Genomic DNA, 12,280 nt, shown 5'->3' with positions numbered 1-12,280 from the left:
TCCCAGGTGGCCTGGATGAACTCAGCTGGTATGTTCTTGGGAACCAGCTCTATGTTATCAGGAAAGCTGGTCAGCCCTACGCCAAGGTAGGTAAATAGAAGCACCACAGACACACCAGGCACAGACACACCACGTATTAGTTTCCTAGAGCCGGCATAACAAGCTACCGCAAAGAGAACAGCATAAAACAAAAAGTTATTCCTTCCCAGTTCTGGAGGCCAGAAGTCTAAGATCAAGGTCTCAGCAGGTCTTCAGCTCCCTCTGAAGGCTCTCTGGAAGAATCTCTCCTTTTGCCCCTTCCCAGCCTCGGGTGGCCGCTGGCAATCCTGGGCTTTTCGCACCTCACAGCTGCGTCGCCCCAATCTCTGCCTGTCTTCACATGGCTGTTTTCACACTCCATCTGCGTCTTTATAAGGACACCCGTTTTCAGTTTTCTCTCTTTATAAGGATACCAGTCAGGGCCCATATTAATCTAAGTATGATCTCATCTTCATTTAAATAATTACATCTGCAAAGACCCTATTTCCAAACAAGGTCACTTTCTGAGGCTCCAGGAGAACACGAATTGGGGGCGCCCTGTGCAACCCATACTCATATGAGCAGACTGGCTTGCGATGACTGTGCAGTTCTCCCGGCCACTGTCCCCACCAGGCCTTCTGCAGGGGCCACCTCCAGCCCAGCCAATGCCAGGGCTGAGCTGACGAGAGATCAAAAGGGGCTGCTTCCCCATCCCTCTAACCCTGTCGGAGCTCCTGCCCCGGCAACCCCCCTCGCCTCCCTCCTTTCTGCCTCACTTGTAACCTGGGCCCACTCTAAGCACTGCTGGACGTGACCGTGACCATCCAAAGAGGCCTCCTTGCCGCGGAGAGGAGTGTCTCTCTCTAGGTGTGGGTTCCTGGACAGATTTGTATCTGTCGCTTTGCTGCCTGTCTTTAAATTGTGTTCATAAGAGACCACAGTTCCCCATTTGTATACACGTCCTCGTGACTTGCTTTCACTATGAGGTAGAAAACATCTATCAATATTTGCATTTTCTTCCCCTCCTCCCGACCCCTATGTCTTTAGGGAAAAAAAAAAAAAAATTTCACGCTACAGTGCAAACCATACTGTTATCATTGATGTTTCTCTCTCTCGGAATGCTTTCTTGGCTTCCCATGTTCTTTTGTCTGCCAAGCACACTTGACCTGTGGTAATGGAAAGGTCACACGGCACTGATCAATCTCTCCAAGTAGTCTCATTTGCCCAAAGTACGAGATTAGGGTGGTATGAGGAGGAGAACGCAGGAAGGACGGGGGAAGAGGTGCTACCTGGTTGAGGAAAGAGGGAAGATGAAGAACGTGGATAAATACGGAAGCAGGGCTCTTGGCCTCAAGGCAGAACAGCAGATCAGGTTTATTAAACCAGAAAAAGCTGGGAAACACAGAAACAGGAGCTTTCAAATATCTAAGAACTCAGATTTAATGACTGCAGGACTAAACCCAGGTAGGTGAAGCAAAGTACTTTTCTTTGGGAAACTATGAGCTAATCAGGTGATTTATGGTGCATTGATAATGGCAAGAAAATTCAAGACTAATATTGTAACTAACAGCTCACTTTCAGTCTTTGAAAGGCATTTGCACAACATCCCACCCATTTTCTTAACCAGCACTTAACGAACGGGTAGAAGTCGAGCTACTTTGCAGACAAATGTTTTCGGGTGTAAAGTATTTTGCATCTTGGACAACACATTGCAATCACCTGGGCTGGGGACTGACTTTGTCAACGGTGAAGGACAAGCGTTGGTGGGTTTTATTGCCCTGCTCATGGGCAGCTACAGCTCAGAACTACTACTGTAGAAAGCCAGAACTTTTTTTTTTTTTTTTTTTTTTTTTTTTTGCGGTACGCGGGCCTCTCACTGCTGTGGCCTCTCCCGTTGCGGAGCACAGGCTCCAGACGCGCAGGCTCAGCGGCCATGGCTCACGGGCCCAGCCGCTCCGCGGCATGTGGGATCTTCCCAGACCGGGGCACGAACCCGTGTCCCCTGCATCGGCAGGCGGACTCTCAACCACTGCGCCACCAGGGAAGCCCAGAAAGCCAGAACTTTTAAAGATTATTAGTATCGAACATATTTACTACTAAGCAGAAAAAAATGCAGCCACATCTTTTGTTATCTTGCCCTACCGTTCTCCTTGCCTTAGGACTGAATACTTTTTCCCAGTAGGGGTCTACTTTTCAAAAGGGCAGGCCAGGAACTTGGAAAGAGTGCATTCTGTCACATTTAACCTTTCATTTTTACGATAAACCACTGCCCTGCTGGACTTCAGAGCAGAGAATGAGGACCCCCTGCCCCTTCCACAGCACTAGCTCCCTTGCTAAGTTTCTCTTCCCTGTGTTGGCCTCTCCCATGTAACCTGCCCACCTAACCCTGGGGCTTCACCATGGCTACTTCTTAACTTCCTTAACACCCTACAGATGTTGGGTTTGCCTATATTCCTGGTCCTCTATAAAAAAACAAATAACAATAGCAAGTCTCAATTCCTAAATCATATCTCATCAGTAAAAGAATACACATTCAGCTTCCCTTCTGGATAAAAAGTGAGTATACTATTTTAGCTTAGTGTAAGACCCAAATGAATCAATCAAGAAATATGTATTGCATGCTCAGAGGGACAAAGGCAAGAGCAGAAAATATACAAAGTACTCTGTGTAGATTCTCAAGGATCTTGCCATCTAGACCAGGGGTTGCAAACTATGGTCCACAAGCCAAATCTGGCCCCCAACTGCTTCTATAAATAAAGTTTTATTGGAACACAACCATGCTTTTGTGTGTGTGTCTGTGTGTGTGTGTGTGTGTGTGTGTGTGTGTGTATGGCTGCTTTTGCACCATGCTGGCAAAGCCGAGGAGTTGTGACAGAGACCATCTGGCCTTCAAAGCCTAAAATATTTACCATCTGGCCCTTTATAGGAAAACTTGCCAATGCTGATCTAAGCAAACTAACAACCAACTACAACAACAAATATATATTTGAGATGGATGGAGACAGATAGATAGATGATAGATAGATAGATAATGTATTAATGTGAAACAGAGACGGTTCCTGCCTTTAGGAGGCCCACAGTCTACTGAACAATCATTAATCCTGAGAAGTACATAAGCACCCAAAGCGGGGACTGTGCAAAGGAGAAGAGGATGTTTGAGGCTGGACAGATCCATGGGTAACTAGAATTGCCTGTGAGCTGTACAGGTAGATTCTAAGGTGAATGGGGTAAAGAGGAGAGTGGGGAAGGCCTTGGCAAAATTGGAATGAAGAGGCAGGAAGTCCAATCCATGGCTGAGGGGCAGCCGTGGCAGTTGGGCTGCTTCCCAGTCTGTTGGAGCATGAGGGCATGATTTGTTTACCACTTGTCTTCCTTGATGGACTTGAGGTTTTATGAGGGTGCAGACAATGTTCACATTGTTCACTTCGACCCCAGCATTAAGCAACATGCCTGCCGTATAGTAGCTGCTTGATGAATATAATTTAAAAAGTAAAAAATGAATGAATAAACGGATGTCTGGAATTACCAGGTTGATATGCCATAAGCCAATTGAGTCAGGCATTTCAACCACGGTGAAATGACCTCTGACCTTACTTTGAAACAAAGGCATAGATGAGGAGATAAGAAAGCTTTTATTGAGCAACTACTCTATAACAAGCCTTTTACAAACACTAAATCATTTAATTCTCTCAGCCACCATTTTAGGGATGAAGAGATTGCGTTTCAGAGAGGTTAAGTAACTGGCCAAGGTCACACAGCCAAAAAACTGGCAGAACTAAAATGCAAACCCAAGTCTTCACTTTGTTATTTTCAGCTCCGAGGCTATGTACACACATCCATGCCTACCAGTCATTTTCATACCATGCTCTGCAGACCTCAGTCTCCTCAGAGCCACCATAAGTGACATGAAGATCAATCCAGCAGCACTGGTGACCAAGAGCACAGACTCCCCGCCCAGCTTCAACCAGAGGAGTTTTCATTTCTCTACTTCACACACGGAGCTTCCTGATTTCATCCAAACACATAGTTCTTGGGGGAACGAAAAAGAATGAGAAACCACTATACTGGACCACGCTACTTCCTCAAACCAAGCCAGGAGGTACAGTTTCTAGCCTTAACTCCACCACCAACTTGCTATGGGGTCAGGGTCCATCACTACTCCTTCCTTCCATTCTTACACAAGAAATGTTCCGCGACAGATACTGAAATCCCATGAAGCTTCTTAACTTTCCAGAGAGAATAAGATTAAATGAAGAGCCCATTTAATGAATGAAAATGGCTGGGCCACCTTGAGTAAAATTCTAGATAAAGTTGTAATTCCATCAATGACAGCAAATTAGAGGAGTGTGCTGAGTTACCAGGCAGAGCTCAGCAGAGTCATTGCTGGATGCCTTGTTTGATGACTGCTAATCGCATCCAGCAGAACTCAAAAACCAAACAGGAGCCGATCTTTTGGCCTTACCTCATAGTAACCAGCACGTGACAGAACATGGGTATCTTAGTGAACAGTCCACAGAGGCACATCCACTTACCAATAGAGATGTAATAGATGAACATATTGATTCTCAAAGAATTCACAACTGGAGACAATGCCACACGCATCTATGGTTTGACCATTCTTATACGAAGTTACCTCTGGCTTGGGCTGACCTGACGATAAAGAAATAAGAATATTCTTATTATGTGAAGCATCTTTAGAAAAAAAAATCATAAAGCTATGAATAAGAATGGGTGATAAAAAAAAAGAATGGGTGATAAACAATAGGGATAAACATGCTGTATATGTCACTTGGGGAACTAGAAAAGCTTCCTCTCATTGATAAAAATGCATCCTTTGGACTTCCCTGGTGGCACAGTGGTTAAGAATCTGCCTCCAATGCAGGGTACACAGGTTCGAGCCCTGGTCCGGGAAGATCCCACATGCCACGGAGCAACTAAGACCGTGCGCCACAACTACTGAGCCTGCGATCTAGAGCCTGTGAGCCACAGCTACTGAGCCCGTGCTCTGCAACAAGAGAAGCCACCGCAATAAGTCCACACATTGCAACGAAGAGTAGCCCCTGCTCGCCGCAACTAGAGAAAGCCCGCATGCAGCAACGAAGACCCAACACAGTCAAAAACAAATAAATTAATTTTTAAAAAATGCATCCTTCAATAAACACTATTGGGCATGTTACATGCCTAAGATGATGCAGTGCTGGGGTGAGAGTGGGGCAGACAAAATGAAAAATGTTGCTCCTAATCTTAAGACGCTATTAAGAAAAACTATCTAAAACTTAAAAAGAAGCCAAAACTGTGGATGGTATCCTATTTCAGTGTCACATGGGAGCAAAGGTCCATCTAAGAGTTATGTAGGGGAATGTACTTTGTTTCATCAATGATTACTATTGATTAAAATTCCCAGATTTAGTGAAGTTACATATAAGCCTGTAGATTTGCATTCAATGGAGATGCAAATAATCTCTGTCTAGCAGACAAGATAACCCCACAAATTATGGTTTATTGCCCTATAGGACATTAACCAGTGTTTTATCTAATGCAGCAATCTTATCCTAACATTCCTTTATTAAGTTGCCTATAAATACCCAATTCCTCAAACGTTCTTTGACCAGGCCTTAATATTTTCTGGTTCCCTCCTTATTCAAAGAATTGAATAAAATCTTTGAAGTTCACTCTGTATTTGCACGGGAGTGAAAATTATACTTTAACAGTGCTCAGAGTTGAGTGTATGTTACGGTACAGAAGAGGGAAGAACAAAGTAGATTAGCTAAAACCATGTCTTCCTAAGGATAAAGGAGTTTGGAATGTAGGTTTCCCAGCCTGGTACTGTACACATGTGAGTGACATCATCACAAAATTGACCTACGTTTTCTCCCTCAGAAGGGGTTCATCCTCCCCTGGTGATCATTAACCGGAAGTAATGCTAAGGGGCTAATCCATTCACCCCTTGGGATCTTTTTTCCCCTTGTGACAGACAGGGCAGGAAGGTTTCCAGTGTGTGCCAACGAGCTTTCTCACTAGCTTCCATGTCATTGAAAATGTATAAAATGTACCATCTATACCGGAGGAAAGCCCAGTATTTGGGAGCAATACACCATTCTGAATCCATCCCAGGAACATTCTTGTGTTTCTGTCTTATCACACGATCTTTGGCGAGCAACCCCGGAGATCATTAAGAGAAAAACTCCATGTTCTCCTAAGGCTTAGAAGGGGGAGAGCTAAAAATGTCAGGGGCGGGAGTAACAAGAAAGTCAGTGACACCTGTACCATGGACAGGACCTGAGGGGGGCTCAGGGACCCTCTCACTTCCTCTCTATGTCTCTTCTAATTTGGGGTCTCCCAGCTGCGCTACCTCTTTCCTTCTCCTCCAGGTAAGCACCTGCATTAGTTGATCCCTGGCTCCAGGAGCAGACAGACCTGCGTGCAGGGACACATCTCCAACAGCTGCTTACCTGAGTCTCTTTCAAACAAATGACTAAACCACCAAAAATAAGCTTCCCTGAAAACCTATCAAGGAAGCTGCTGATCATATTTCATTTCTGCCTGTTCTTAGCAGACCTGGGTTCCCATTCCCATCAGTTTGATCAGATTCCTTCTCAGGAAGCATTTAATTGCTCCTTGTGTGTGTGTTCCTAACTTTTATGGAAGCCGTTATATCAAGTATGCATGAGCTGAGCCTGGGGAACTCATTCTGATCTCTTGGGCTCCAGTGTTTCATATCAGCCAGAGCAGGGCTGATTGAGCCCCCTGGTTTCTTACTGGCTGACTGGTTTTTTCCCTTCATGTGGTGTAGAGCTGAACAATCAGCTGCAAATGAGACTTGCACAGGGAAGTGGTATCTTGTACCTTGTGGGTGGTTCTCTTTTCTCCCTCTGCTTGCTGGAAATCTCACCCAAAAATCCTACCCTTGTTTTTTTTTTTAAAAGAGTCAATTTTATTTAGTTATTTATTTTGGCTGCATTGGGTCTTCATTGCTGCACATGGGCTTTCTCTAGTTGCGGTGAGCGGGGGCTACCCTTCGTTGTGGCGCGTGGGCTTCTCATTGCAGTGGCTTCTCTTGTTGCACAGCATGGGCTCTAGGTGCCTGGGCTTCAGTAGTTGTGGCACGTGAGCTCAGTAGTTGTGGTTCGCGGGCTCTAGAGCGCAGGCTCAGTAGTTGTGGCGCATGGACTTAGTTGCTCTGCGGCATGTGGGATCTTCCTGGACCAGGGCTCAAACCCTTGTCCCCTGCACTGGCAGGCAGATTCTTAACCACTGTGCCACCAGGGAAGTCCCTACCCTTGTTTTTTAAGCCTACCTGCAGGTTGCATATTGAGAGCCACTTTCAGAACGTTTCACAAGTATCTGGCTAATGTGTGAGGGGGCCGGTAGCCAAGGTTAGGGTCCACCCAAACACCGGGGCTTCCTAGGGAGACAGGGGGCTACTCTGAAGGCTCAGTAGTGGACTTGAGCCCATTCCTCTATCTGGATGCCTATGGACAAACACCGAGAAAGAGGGGGGGCTGTGCTCTCGGCCTGGGGAGTCTGGGTGCACAGTCCCACACCCAAACATCCACATTGGAAGGTGAGATTTTATTTTGACTTCTGCTAAGGAAGCGCAGCCATTTCAGAGGCTGGCTCTTCTCCTCTCCGGACTTAGAAAAAGGGATCAGGAGCAAAAAGTTTTCTGTCATCCCTCAGGAAAGTCTATCAGTGCCCTCCATGTTTTCAAGGGTAGACATAATCCAAGAAAGAAAAGAAAACAACTCACAAGTTACAAGATACCACTTCCCTACCCAATTATTTTACTTCTATTTTCTTTTAATAATAAATCCCTTTTCCCACGGTGGGCACCAGTTCTGGAGTTCTGGGTTATTTATTCTCCAGTCAGGGGGAACTCCAGCCCTCTGCTTTCCCTCCACTGGGCATGTCTGTCTTGGTTTTAACGTTTTCACTGCTGACCAGCATAGCTGAAGAAGGCAAGCAGTGGGGAGATGAATTTAGGCAGGCTGGGGATATCAGTAAAAGGTGATAAAGAAGAGTTCAGTAAATTGTCTAAAGTGAAGTTATTCATGCCATTCCCATGCACCACAGGAAATTAAGAGTGGAGTCTAAAAAAAAAAAAGTTCTGATGAACCTAGGGGCAGGACAGGAATAAAGACGCAGACGTAGAGAATGGACTTGAGGACATGGGGAGGGGGAAGGGGAAGCTGGGACGAAGTAAGAGAGTGGCATTGACATATATACGCTACCAAGTGTAACATAGATAGCTAGTCAGAAGCAGCTGCATCGCACAGGGAGATCAGCTCAGTGCTTTGTGACCACCTAGAGGGGTGGGATAGGGAGGGTGGGAGGGAGGCTCAAGAAGGAGGGGATATGGGGATATATGTATACATATAGCTGATCACTTTGTTATACAGCAGAAACTAACACAACATTGTAAAGCAATTATACCCCAATAAAGATGTTTTTTTTAAAAAAAGGGAACAAAACATACCTTTTATATATATTTATATTCTTATTAAGGATGAAATGCTTTGCACAAAAGGTGTGATTAATAAATATATGTGTGTGCAAAAAACAAAAACAAAACAAAAAAGAGTGAATTATCTGAAAAAAGAACCAGTGTGGGAGTTGCCTAACCAAGAATCACAATGGGTAGTAAAGGAGATCACTAAAACGTGTCCAAAAAGGTATTCAAAGAAATCTTCTAGAAAAAAAATCATAGAGGATTCAGTTGTTCAATCAGTTACTCAGAACTAACTTCCCAGGTTATTTTCCCAGGTGATGCTTTAACAATGCCCTTGTGAACCAAATAACCTGGTCTGCAGGTAGATTTCAGAGGGTGATGAGCTAGAGATGCCTACCCAATATTATGCAACGAAGCACAGCGTCTGACTTCTCAGGAACTTTCTGGGAAAGCAAAGTAGATAAAAATCAAAGTGTGTGCCTCTGGGGCCCTCCTGAGTCTGTCATCTTTCCATGCCACATGAACCTGAAAAATAAAAATCCCCAACATCACCATTTGTTCTGGGACGTCTATGACTTTTCTCAGGAATTTGAGAAACCCCACCACCCCATGAGTGGTACTTAGGGAGAGAAGGAGCATGGTCCCTTGGCTGGGTGCCGCACTCGGTCTGGCGGGTGGGTTGGGAGTCCTCAGGCAGGCTTTCTCACCCACCACTGCTGACATTCGGGCCAGAAACGTTGTTATGGGGGGCGGTCCTGGGCATCGTAGGATGTTTAGCAGCATCTCTGGCTTCGACCCACTAGAAGGGATAGCACCCCTTCCCCAAGTGGTCACAATCCAAATTGTCTGCAGATGTTGCCAGTGCCCCAGGGAGGGCAGCCATGGTTTTAACCTCAAGTCCTAGTGGACGGCAGGGCGGTCACAGCCCAGTCGGAGAGGGAAGACTGCATGAGCCTACGGCCAATGCCACCTCTTTCAAAGTTTTTTTCCTATTGCACTCAAAAAGTGTGTGCATATTTGCCTCCCAAAAGAGGAGTTGATTCAATACAAAGGAATCGCCAGGTGGGAGGTATTTCTCCAGGTGAAACTGGGAAACTACAGCTTCTTCTGAGAAGCAGGCAGGTACCCCGGGGAGGGCGGCGAGTGGGCTGGCATTTTTGAGTAAGCGCGAATTCATCAAGTCGGCATTAAATGCTTGGTTAGTCACTAGGTATGTTATTTCACTTAATCTCCTTTAAGTGACCTAAACGGTTATTAATACCACTTACATCCTACAGATGAGAAACCTGAGACTCAGAAAGGTTCGGCAGTGTGTTCAAGATCACCTAGCTCCAGTGGCCAATCCCCCGGGGCCCCCTCAATAGCCACAAGGGCTGACATCTTCAGTGTGTGAGGCAGCCCTGGAGCTGTGCAGCGCACACCTCACAGCGGCCCTAAGAACACCAGCCTGTCTGAACCCAGAGGACCCTCTCCACTCTGTCCTCTGGGTATAGTGCTAGCTTCATGCCTATCCTTTGTGGAGCCCCAGGCTTGGAAATAACATTTCGCTCTATCCAAACAGTGGAAATTTAGAGACAGTCTTAGATTTAGAATCATCTTCCACGTAAATGTATTTTGTGTATTTATTTCCGGTGTGGTAAATTTCCCAAAGATGAGAACCGTGCAACTTACACGTTTTGTATCTCCAACTAGTACACCGATTTGGACGTGGCATATAGTTAGGGTCATCCCAGAAAAGCAGCAGACTACAAGTCAGAAGTTTTAGTTCTAACATTTCCATTTGTCACTTTTGATGCCGTGCAGCTTGTGGGATCTTAGTTCCCTGACCAGAGATTGAACCTGGGCCCCCTGCAGTGGAGTCCTAACCACCGGACCACCAGGGAAGTCCCTCCATTTAACATTTTTGAGAAGCAACATAACACAGGTGGCTAAGAGTTCTAGAGCCAGATACTCTGAGTTCAGATTCCGGCTCCACCCCTTTCTCACTCAATAAGCGTGTCACAATTATTTGGTGCCTCAATTTCCTCATCTGTAAAATGAAGGCATAATAGTTGTATATTCTTCAGAGGTGGTTGTGAAGATTAAATGAGCTACTGCCTGTAAAGCACTTAATCCTCTAATGTATGTAAATAGCCTAGGAAGAATCTGTTACACAATTGGTTTTCAAGATGGTAATCGGTAGGCTTTAAGGAAAGATTTCACTCATTTCATCAAGTTCCTTTTCTGCTGTGGGTTACCACAATGATTTTTTTGTAAGTGATATACCAATTCACGTCTAAAAATTTCTCCTAGTATAATATTCACCTGTAATAGCAATTTACAAGACATGACTATTCCCATTCCCAGGGGCCACTGCTGTGGATGGAGAGAGAAGAAAGGACAAATGAAACGTCAAGAGCAGGGGTGACGTCGAAGACCTGTGTGCCATCCGTGACTCCTCCCAGCTGACGGCTCCCTGATGGCAAAGTCCCACAGGTTACAACACTGACAAACACGCTATTTGACTCACATAGTTGGTTCAGTCACCACATATCCTGGCCACAGGGCACTGACTATAAAGGAAAGGACAGTTAAGTCAGGCTGTGGTTCATGTTTCCTTGCTTCTCCGAAGGCGAGAACCCTTGAAGACAGATTTAGCATTCTCTGCTACAGATGGATAACTAACGAAATACTGAAATTAGCAGAGGGGGCCAAGGTGGGGTTCATGGACAGTCCTGGAGTGATAACATATCAACTGGAATGAACACAAGATTTGCATGTTTTAGTTTTTGTTTTTTTAGCTGTGTAGTCCAAAGCAAGTTGCTTTCTTTTTAAAAATTTTTGTTTACCTTTAATTAGAGCCTAAATACGTACATTTGTATTCTTTAAAATACACAAAAAAGATGGTCTCCCACAAGCACTATCCCTCCATCTCAGTACTTTCTCAAGAGGAAGGATTTGCCATCCTTTCAGGCATTTTTCCATCCATTTACATATGAGTCATCTAAATATATATATCTTTTTTTTCTGTTGTTGTACATACCTCATTAAATTGTACATACTTGCCATTCAGTTGGCTTATCTTACTTATCAAGTTTCGGCAGTCTTACAAGGTCAGTCCAATCCATAAAGGGCTGCATTATTTTTTTTAAATGCTTGATGATACCAGTATTGCATAAAATGGCAATACCATGCTTAATCTGTCTCTTCTTGTGTTGATGACGTGTAGCTTGGCTGGAGTTTTTCAGACTTACAAACGTGTTTCAAAATACTTCCTGGTACATGCCTCCTTGGGCACGTAAGTGGTTCTCTAGACTAAATACCAAGAAATGGAATTGCTGGATAAGAATATTCACATGTTACATTTCGACAGATACTCCACGATGGAGTATCTACCCCTTAAGAGAATAGGAGAAGGATGTGATGATGAAGGGCCCGGATTCCTGGGTTCAAATCTTAGCTCTGCCACATACTAGCTTAACTTCTCTCTTCCTCAGTTTCAACTGTAAAATGAAGAGAAGAGCAGTATCTGCTTCATTTGGTCGTTAGGAAAATTGAGTATATGTACAAACTCTTCTGAATAGCATAGCAAGTACTATGTTAGTGTAAGCTGCTAGCGAGAGCTTTGGGTTTAATATCAGCAAAATTACAAAAACATCTCCCTCTCACGTTGGTGGAGAACAGGTAAGAGGTAATAGGAGAACTCTTTGAACATTTCAAGCCCTCGACTGATGCCAAGTTTTGTTTTGGCCAATCTGCCCTCACACAGATAGCCAGTGGCATGGCTGCTGTCAGCAGGAAAGCTGTTATCAACTGAAGGGGTCAGGGAAGAGC

Source organism: Neophocaena asiaeorientalis, unplaced genomic scaffold, assembly GCF_003031525.2.
Source record: "Neophocaena asiaeorientalis asiaeorientalis breed wild unplaced genomic scaffold, Neophocaena_asiaeorientalis_V1.1 scaffold124, whole genome shotgun sequence".
NCBI lineage: Eukaryota > Metazoa > Chordata > Mammalia > Artiodactyla > Phocoenidae > Neophocaena > Neophocaena asiaeorientalis.
Note: the sequence above shows the minus strand (reverse complement) of the source record.